This window comes from Protopterus annectens, chromosome 11.part0 (assembly GCF_019279795.1).
Source record: "Protopterus annectens isolate FY-2018-M chromosome 11.part0, PAN1.0, whole genome shotgun sequence".
In the NCBI taxonomy this organism is placed as follows: domain Eukaryota; kingdom Metazoa; phylum Chordata; order Ceratodontiformes; family Protopteridae; genus Protopterus; species Protopterus annectens.
The window spans coordinates 818,773,853-818,782,238 of NC_056745.1; the positions used below are offsets into that span (position 1 = coordinate 818,773,853).

At 37.5% G+C, this 8,386-nt stretch overlaps 1 protein-coding gene across 1 annotated transcript in view; it reads left to right on the forward strand.

Moving 5' to 3' along the window:
• Positions 1–8,386, forward strand: part of LOC122815596 (serine/threonine-protein kinase 33-like) — a 1,042,607-nt gene that overhangs the window by 823,433 nt on the left and 210,788 nt on the right. The gene's annotated exons all lie outside the window — the stretch shown is intronic.

Here is an 8,386-nt window from a genome sequence, read left to right on the forward strand (position 1 = left end):
GCATATATATATATATATATATATATATATATATATATATATATACACACACACACACACACACACACACACACACACACACACACACACACCAACAAAAACAGATTATGCCTGATGGTGATGTATAAACAAATACAAACTCAACAGAAAAACACCATGCTGCAAAAAATTATACCAATATTCTTTAGTGCTTTCATCCAAAATATACACCAGACTTCATCTGCACAACTTAAATATTCGCACCACTAATTTAAATACCAAATCTAACTCACTTGACAAATCACGATACAAAATATTTTCATCTTGTGATCTCTCACACACACACACACACACACACACACACTTTACATTCAGCTAATAATCTTCTTCCTAATTTCACTTCACATAGAATGATAATATCCAGTGTCATTCTCTTCACACTGCCTGTTATAAGAACCTATTTATTTTTTTACAAGGCAAGTATTCTATTAGCTATTGCACTTCTGAGCTTGATTATTCATCACTATGCCTTACACAGAGTATTTAGAAGTGACTGAAAGGAAGAGGGTGGGGAAGACATATGTAAAAGAAAAAAAAAAACACTTTCATTCCTATCTTTTCAACCACTATCACTACAAGGAAGGTAAGTACTTGATCTACAAATTACTCTTGTAGGCAGTGAACAGCTAATCATAGTTCTGTGCTAAGCTAACTGCCCTTGCGTGCCATTTTAAGCCTAGCCAATTATCCCTTGTGAGGTTCAAAACCTGCACTTTGTGCTTGTAAGGCAAGCATCTTAGCCATTAAGCCACACTCCCAACCATTTGTTGCTTGTGTTAATCATCTAAATTTACTAAGAAAATCTGTCTCAAACCTTTGTGTAGGCCACAGAAACATTCCTCATGGAAGATGTCTTATAAGACTATAATACAGACTAGAATTCTCTTAAAATGAATATGCTTAATACTAACAGTGACTAGTCATAGCACAAATAAAATACTCACTTCTGTACTTGATAGGCATATATAATTCCCCACCTATAAAAAAATAGGAACATTGCCAAATGCACACACAAATGTCCTCCATACTCTTCCCTTCCAGAACCTATTGCTCGCTTACGTGGTCCCTAAACCTGACTGATTAGCAAACCTTTGTAACATCTTTTGCTAAACACAGCTTTTCAATAAATTACTGAAGGTACTAAACTTTATTACACAGGTCTATAAATTACTTAGTTCCTCTGTTATGACTTTTGCAACAAGAGACAAAGCTTGGCTTGACTATGGTGAAAAAATCTCTCCCCCCTGTGTCAACTCACTAGACTGCTCTGTAATGTTTGCAAAAATGCAACAATGGAAGATCTGCAATGTGTTGTACGGTAACTGGAAATATTCCCAGTCTGAACTCAAAGAAGTTACAATTCCAAGAACGTTATAATATATTTCAACACTTATGCAAAATTTCAGACACAAGGGCTGTTTTTTCTTCATCTTTCTTAGACTGTAACTCTTCTCACAGGAAGTCAGTATATTTATGCAATAGGAGTGTATGTGAGGGTAAAGCTCTCCATATTATAGATAGAAGGGATTTTGTCTTCCTACTAAAACTGATGTTTAAACTTATCTCACCCATGGTTTCATCATCGCCATTGCTCAACCCATTTGACTCAGTCAGCATGCTGTCAGCAGGTTATGCATTGACTTTTTGTAAGTGACCCAGCAAAGTTGCATACTATAAAGAACAAGAGAAACGCACTTTCATCAACTGAAAACCTTTTGGCCAAGCTTCAGTACGTAACAAAATATTTGTCTTCTACAGCCTCGGACCAAAACAAACTACTTCCAGCATTAGCTGTTTGGGATAAAACAAACCCAGTCATCAAGTACTACTTTAAATTCTTCCCTGCTAATATAAATCACATTTACCCCTCCCCCCCCCCCCCCCAGTTCTCTGTCACCTTTCAGTCTCGATTGTCTCAAAAATTTCACTATCTACACTTGTAAGCAAATTCAAGCTAAGGAACTCCACTTCTCTGTAGAATCATAAAACTCTTTGATGAATACTTTTAAATACTTCATACTTCTTAAGTAAAGCTGATCAAGAGATCTGTCTACAAAGATACCACACTGGATTGGATTCCGAAATTACACTCAGGATGGAAGAAGGCTTGCTGCAACATAAGGAGTTTTCAGAGATGACGTCTGTGATTCCTCCTGCATAGTATGCATTTGCAGTCATCCTTATGGGGACAGTGTTTGTGTTGCAGATTCCATGAAATGTTCTTCACTTGCTATTCTGAACATTGGAGTACAAATTATTCCATTTCAATTTATATTTATCCATCAAAAGCATAGCCAATTATACATAATGATGATACACACAGCAACTTCAGCATTGCTAAGTGCTTGCTTGCATTTCAGTTATAGACCTGTAGGCATTACATGGGGAATGCTCCTATTTCTGTAACACTGCAGTAAAATCCTATAGTAGTGGGTCACAGCCCCAACACTGAAATTTCATTTACCTCTTCATAAACACTGGATGACTGTAAAAGCATGATATTGTACTAATTGCTATACAGTGCACATTCCTACATGCACATGATGTCATCTGTTGCACCTCTGCCATAGTGTTGCACAAATGACAGCATTGCTCCTTTAATGCCTACAGTACTAAGGCTGGCATACAAATGGAGATGTAGTGTTGGACAGCTTCTGACTACATTGAGGACAATAAGGCAGGCACAGATACCAAATATTTATGAATCTTATTACCCATTTGTGGCACAATGTAGCATGTTCTGAGCAGCTTTCACCATGTAGGTAACTGTTTCTCCCACATACTGCACACTTCATTTCAACATTATTCTTAGATGTACTATATTAATGGGCTTGGGTGGTACTATATTGTGGTGGAGGCCTTCTACAGTTCTGGGAACTATTCCTGGGATTGTTAGCTGTAATTTCCAGTCATTATCATTAGTCTGTTACAATGCTGCGGTACTTCCTTCCAGTCATTATCATTAGTCTGTTACAATGCTGTGGTACTTCCATGCATAAGCAGACTGAAAACAAATTCTGGATGAAGAACAATGAGTACAGCAACTGGGCGTTTTCATTTGATCTCTGATTTCCTTTTTTATCCAGTTAACAGTCATAGGGAAAGAGGAACCTGCTCCAGAAGTCAGTGCGCACAAGGCAGTATATCACAAGATGGAGACACGTGGTTATTCCCACACCATGTTCTCTCTTGCACAACATGCAAATTTACAAGCACTTCAGAAGATCACCAATTCACCTACAAAATATCTTGATGTTGAAAGAATCCAAAGCACCTGACAAAAAATCAAGCAAATAGTGGAGAAGGGCATGCAGACTCCACAAAAAAAGTAATCTCTGCCAAGAACTAAACTAAATAACAAAGGCCTGCAAGGTTGCAATGCTAGCCACTGTGCCTTTATGCCACCCTAATGTCAGTATTTCAAATAATAAATAAAAGAAGTCAAAGCCAGGGTGAATTAATGTTCGGCCAGAAATGTCAAATTCCATGATATTTCTGGCTTTTCTAGCATTCTGACAGTTCAGTTTTTTGCTATTTTCATGGAAGAGTTGAAAGTCAGTGTGCTTAATTATAATTAACCCATATTTCCCTATTTCTGAGTATAGCTGGTTCATTTATTCTGCACTGGATAATGACATTCTTTGAAAAGCCATCCAGTCTTCTGACTCTAACCAAAGATTGCATCAGCTTCTGCCAGGTCCACGTTTCCTTGATCTAAGAACTGAATTCCTCTCCTCAGCTCCAAGCAGGCTCAGATCTGTAATGATAACTGCCACTAAACCTTCTAAGTTCAAAAATCTTAAATACAATTATCAAAAAGGTCATTTCACTTTTCCTAAGAGCACTTTGGAGGCATAATCCCCAACATTCATGCATGGAAAATCCATCACTGAATTTTTAATTCATCTCTATGGTGCATTTAATCATTTTGATAAGTCACCTTCACTGGCTCCTTGAATATCCACATCAGTTTTATCCCATAGCCGTCTGAGTTACATCATCTTGCAATCAGCATGACACCTAAGCAAATAACTGTTGGGGAACAAAATACCACCTCTACCCCCAACTCTTGGTCAAAAATATGCACTCTGTCTTAGGCTACAAGAAGACCAAAAGTGGACAGGTATATATTTCATCCAGTTTTTAATTATTCTCTTGTTAGACAGCGACATGGTCACAATAAGTGGATGTAACAATTTAGACAACAGGGATGACTACAGGGAAAGTTCATTTCAAGTTGTCTGACCACCAGCAGAATGTCCACTGTTACAGACAATCCTAAAATAGACCCCAAATATAGATTCCACTGTACTTGTTACTCCATTGAAATTCCCTTTCATAAATTATTAATGCATTCTGCAGGCTGGAGGGCCATGACCTGGTCTACCAATGTATAAGTTTCACAAAGCACCCATTTCTTATTCCACCTTAAAGTTGTAGACCTTCCAAACTCCAGCATCTTTTGAATCAATTCATATCTCCCTTACAAGAAATAATAACTAGTATTCATCAGACCCCCCCCCTCCCCGCACAAATCCCTGTAGTGATTAAATTGCATGGATCAGATCTTACATCCAATACCTCTGCCTTCTGGGCTCGTAGGCAAATAGTTGTATTGCTAGAATAAAAAAAGGGTGAAAAGAGGCACCCATGCTTGGTGATGTATTTTAAGTAAAGACTCCAAAATAAAAATCCTGCCCAAAGCTTAACATCATACTGCACCCTCACATAACCACATTCTGCTAGATATAAAAGCCAAAGTAAAGATGAAACTATCTCTATGAAAGGTGATGAAACAGCTTTTCTGCGTCAGTTAAAACCATTGTCAGCTGTATCCTTTAGTTTTAGTAGTGTCAGTCACCCGACTAGTCTTCATTTGCTGTCCTGCTGCAAAACTAGAGTGTATAGAATAGATCAATAATATTAGGTAGGGTCATAGGCTCATGACCCATAACTACATATAAAATTTATTATCTATGTTTAAACTGATGTTGCTCAGTAGTGATATGCATATGTCAAATCCCTGTCAGGCTTAGACAATGAGTGAAGGGATGATTTTTCTAACTAGGCCATGACAGCTTGGGGGTTTACCTTGCAATAATGCCTTAATGCCTCATTTCAGTCTTTCCAAACAAAGAGGAAAGCAAAGCTCCATTATGGTCATCTATAAATATCTTTCAGCTGACACCTGTGATGTATATTTCTATTTGTTTCGTAATCTTAGACTTATTACACAAAAATATTAAAGCCATTTAGAACAAAACACCGAATGGCCCCAGAAGAAAATACTTTATCATGAGTTAATGGGGTACCAAAGACATTATCACCCACCCATAGACACACACGCACACACACACACACACACACACACACACACACACACACACACACACACACACACACACACACACACACACACACACACACAGACGCACACACACACACACACACACATACACCACACCTGTACTGGGTAGCATGACTGCCCTTACCAATGCTTGTAACCTCTTTGGAGTACTCAAGTTAAAGTTAGTCTTAAATCTGTTTCTATATTACCATTTAGGAATCAAAGTTTTTACCGTCACTACTTGGACAAAATGGGCACAGTCTGGAAATAACTACATTTGAATGATCAAAGAGAGAGTTGAAACATCATGAAGTACCCAGCATTCTGTGCCTCAGGCATATTTGCACTTTTTTCACTCATGTTTTCATGCTGACAATTCAGAATTTAAAATATATTTAAAAGAACCCCACAAGATGTGATCTAGAGCATTTAGCTCAACATTTCGATCCCCAAAAATCCTGGGTCATTTCCTCTAATTTCTCTTAGAGCTCTGGGAAATTAATAAAAAGGGTTTCTTTTTCCAAGCGACAGACCATGTTAACAAAGCTTGGCCAGTGAGTGTGACAAAGCCATATTTAGCTCACAACCGAACTCTTTAAAGTCTTGGGAATTATATTTTCTGTCTATGCAGGATGTTTTTTTCCATGCATAAGAGAATGATACATCTTCACAATGCTACCCATCCCAAATTGGCCATACCCAGTTCTCAACATATGCCTTTAATTATCCTAACTGCATTTGTAAGGTTAGCATCTCTGCTCCCCACACTATTTCCATGGGAAGAAACACTATTTGAATCAGTAACACATGAAAATAACCTATAAATATGGAATCCCCAAAAGTGAATTCTCAAAGAGATTATATATCTTTAAAATGTAACGGGGGGGGATTAGGATACTAATAACCATGGTCATTTTCTTTTCTCTCCTTATTGCTTGGATTCCAGTTAGCACCCCTTCATGTCCCTCAAAATTCCCTAAGATCTTGGAGGTATCATATCATGTTAGACAGCAGTACAGACCCTTTTGCTGTTGCTTGTAACACAATGATTTAGACAAAGAACTGAATCACATTCTAGTCAAGTTATTGTGTTCATCATATATAAATGCAACTCTTGAATGCTAACTTGATTAGATTGCAATACTGTAGACATCAAAAAAGGTATATTTGCTTTACCAGGTTACGTGACCTAGTGATAATCCTAAATAAAAATTTCAATGTCATTTCTGCTGCCTGACTTCATATTAGTTATATCAGTCTACATGCCTCTTCTCCAACCCCCCTTCCAAACAAATACTGGTGCCTTCTTTTTGTGCAGACAAGAATGCCACCTACCTAACACATCCTGAAATAAACAAACTTCGCAAACAGGGAAGATCCAGAATGTGGCTATAGCACATCCTTTCCAATATGGGTTCTTAGAACTTCTGGGATAATTGTCTAAATGATATTCATGCTGAGCAAGAAAAAAGAGAATGGGATGAATTCGAAAAACAATCCACTTCCCAGACCATAAAAATATAGCAATTCATATTGCACTGTTTGCAGCACTCCCCTTAAAGTAATAGCACCAGGATTCTACTGGTCACTCTAACACTTAGCCCTTTAAAGTGCAGAACAAGAAGCTTAGTGAGTCTCAAGTTTATTTTTAAGTAGGCTTCATATCAGCTGTGGGGTTACCCAAAGCCATATCTAAATTTAATGTCCATGAACATCAAAAGTGTACCAACACATTCATTTATCTCTTCTTATTGGGCAAAAATAACATAACAACAAACGTAAATCTCCAATTCTTTTAATCATTGCACAGTGCCTTCTCAAAAATAATTCTCAAAAGAGTACCATAATGTTGGTCGTTACAAAGGGTCCCTATTATTTTAGTGAATGCACTGAATTGCGAACGCTGTTTAGTCGAACGTCATTATGCGAAGTGGTAAAATACTGAAAGCACGGAACAGCGATTTTTTTTCCTAGAGAAAATCAACATTTTGGGTTTTCAGGGATTGTGGGACAATTATATAGCATTCACAATTCAGTGCGTTCGCTTATATAATATAGACCCGTTACAAAGGCTCTTGATGTCATTATCTACTAAACATATGAAAATTTGCAAAGGTCTATTATATACTGTAAGAGACCTCCTTTTTGCTTGTTTTCACCCACAGTTGAAGATTGACCCATTAAAAAGTGTGGTACCACTTGAAACATAAAAGAATAATGGCTACATAGTAATATAAATGAGGTGATATATCTGTGCTCAAGAGCAAATGCATACTGTAAAAACCTTTAAGGACAGTCAAAATGGACACTACTGTTACAGTCAATATTGCTGACTGAAGCATGACATACACTCTAAGGTCATTATCTGTTTATCTTTGCACAGGAAAGTCCCTATTTGGGTAGTGGTATCCTGAAAAAATGAAAACTGGCAAGTTTCCTGGGAAATATATTCCATATGTTTCATTAATAGTTGCATGAAACAATTATTTTGTACTGAAACAACTAAGCAGTATACAAACCTGCATAACCAACTCAGATATTACAATAATAAACATTTTACTTTGGTAAAAAGAAGAAGGGAAGTTCAGTCCTTTGCACTGGCTGGGGGTATAGTTTGCCTTGCAAAATCTCATATTTTCATAAAAATGTTCCACTTTGGTATTTGAAATGGTGGCAACTCTAATGTACTCTTGAGACTACAAACAAATGCACAGGGGGGGGGGGGGTAACAAGGAAGGATTGACCCCTGTCCCATCATTAGAAGAAAATCAGCACAAGCATAACCTGTGTGTTGGCAGAATAATGCATATCCATTGGCAGATGCCTTTTATAAAAGCTTCAGAAGAAGGCTTTCCAAATCAAGAACCCCATTAGAAGAGTCTAGTATGCAAGCATGTCCATTGTCAAAGAACCATAAATTTGACAGTAAAGCTCTTCATTAACCAAGGGCACAGGTGATGGAGTCCCATTTGCAGGTGACCATTGTTCGACTAGTAGCTG